The sequence below is a fragment of the Arachis ipaensis genome, chromosome B6 (genome assembly GCF_059453495.1).
Source record: "Arachis ipaensis isolate K30076 ecotype BB chromosome B6, ASM5945349v1, whole genome shotgun sequence".
Taxonomy (NCBI): domain Eukaryota; kingdom Viridiplantae; phylum Streptophyta; class Magnoliopsida; order Fabales; family Fabaceae; genus Arachis; species Arachis ipaensis.
In genome coordinates, this window is record NC_142441.1 from 38,896,972 (window position 1) to 38,899,296 (window position 2,325).

Here is a 2,325-nt window from a genome sequence, read left to right on the forward strand (position 1 = left end):
TTGTTTCTTATCTTTTTCAAAACTACCTAACTAACTCTCTCTCTCTCTCTCTAATTTTCGAAAATATCTTCCCTCTTTTTCAAAATTTCTTTTTAATTAACTAATTATTTTAATTTTTGATTCTAAATTTTCGAAAATTACTAACCTTTTTCAAAAACAATTTTCAAAAATCACTAACTCTTTTTCAAAAATAATTTTCGAAAATTCTCTCTCTCTCTCATCTCACATCTCTGCTCTCCTCACCCTTGTGTTTCTTTCCTTACATTACATTCTTTTCTTCTTCTTTTCTTCTACTCATACAGGGACCTCTATACTGTGGTAAAAAGGACCCCTATTATTATTATTTTTCTGTCCCTCTTTTTCATATGAGCAGGAGCAAGGACAAGAACATTCTTGTTGAAGCAGATCCAAAACCTAAAAGGACTCTGAAGAGGAAACTAAGAGAAGCTAAATTACAATAATCCAGCAAGCACCTTTCAGAAATTTTTGAACAGGAAGAGGAGATGGCAGCCGAAAATAATAATAATGCAAGGAGGATGCTTGGTGACTTTACTGCACCTAATTCCAATTTACATGGAAGAAGCATCTCCGTTCCTGCCATTGGAGCAAACAATTTTGAGCTGAAACCTCAATTAGTTTCTCTGATGCAGCAGAACTGCAAGTTTCATGGACTTCCATCTGAAGATCCTTTTCAGTTCTTAACTGAATTCTTGCAGATCTGTGATACTGTTAAGACTAATGGAGTAGATCCTGAAGTCTACAGGCTCATACTTTTCCCTTTTGCTGTGAGAGACAGAGCTAGAATATGGTTGGACTCTCAACCTAAGGATAGCCTGAACTCTTGGGATAAGCTGGTCAAGGCTTTCTTAGCCAAGTTCTTTCCTCCTTAAAAGCTGAGTAAGCTTAGAGTGGATGTTCAGACCTTCAGACAGAAAGAAGGCGAATCCCTCTATGAAGCTTGGGAGAGATACAAAGAACTGACCAAAAAGTATCCTTCTGACATGCTTTCAAAATGGACCATCCTGGACATATTCTATGATGGTCTGTCTGAATTAGCTAAAATGTCATTGGATACTTCTGCAGGTGGATCTATTCACTTAAAGAAAACGCCTGCAGAAGCTCAAGAACTCATTGACATGGTTGCTAATAACCAGTTCATGTACACTTCTGAGAGGAATCCTGTGAGTAATGGGACGCCTATGAAGAAGGGAGTTCTTGAAATTGATACTCTGAATGCCATATCGGCTCAGAATAAAATATTAACTCAGCAAGTCAATATGATTTCTCAGAGTCTGAATGGAATGCAAGCTGCATCCAACAGTACTCAAGAGGCATCTTCTGAAGAAGAAGCTTATGATCCTGAAAACCCTGCAATAGCAGAGGTGAATTACATGGGTGAACCTTATGGAAACACCTGTAACCCCTCATGGAGAAATCACCCAAATCTCTCATGGAAGGATCAACAAAAGCCTCAACAAGGCTTTAATAATGGTGGAAGAAATAGGTTTAATAATAGTAAACCTTTTCCATCATCCACTCAGCAACAAACAGAGAACTCTGAACAAAATACCTCTAATTTAGCAAACTTAGTTTCTGATCTATCTAAGGCCACTGTAAGTATCATGAATGAAACAAGGTCCTCCATTAGAAATTTGGAGGCAAAAGTGGGCTAGATGAGTAAAAGGATCACTGAAATCCCTCCTAGTACTCTCCCAAGCAATACAGAAGAAAATCCAAAAGGAGAGTGCAAGGCCATTGACATAGTCAACACGGCCGAACCTGGAGAGGAAGAGGAGGACGTAAATCCCAGTGAGGAAGACCTCCTGGGATGTCCAGTGATCAATAAGGAGTTTCCTTTTGAGGAACCAAAGAAATCTGAGACTCATCTAGAGACCATAGAGATTCCATTGAACCTCCTTATGCCCTTCATGAGCTCTGACGAGTATTCATCTTCTGAAGAGAATGAGGATGTTACTGAAGAGCAAGTTACCAAGTACCTTGGTGCAATCATGAAGCTGAATGCCAAATTATTTGGTATTGAGACTTGGGAAGATGAACCTCCCTTGTTCACCAATGAACAAAGTGATCTGGATCAACTGACATTTCCTCAGAAGAAACAGGATCCTGGAAAGTTCGTAATACCTTGTACCATAGGCAACATGATCTTTGAAAAGGCTCTGTGTGACCTTGGTTCAGGGATAAACCTCATGCCTCTCTCTGTAATAGAAAAACTGGGAATCTTTGGGGTGCAAGCTACTAAAATCTCATTAGAGATGGCAGACAATTCAAGAAAACAGGCTTATGGACAAGTAGAGGACGTGTTAG

At 39.1% G+C, this 2,325-nt stretch overlaps 1 non-coding gene across 1 annotated transcript; it reads right to left on the minus strand.

The window, feature by feature from the left end:
- Positions 1–899: 899 nt before the first annotated feature.
- Positions 900–1,007, minus strand: LOC148555210 (small nucleolar RNA R71). Its single transcript, XR_015887969.1, has one exon. It is a non-coding gene; the product is annotated as a small nucleolar RNA R71 (small nucleolar RNA).
- Between the last annotated feature and the right edge of the window lie 1,318 nt (positions 1,008–2,325).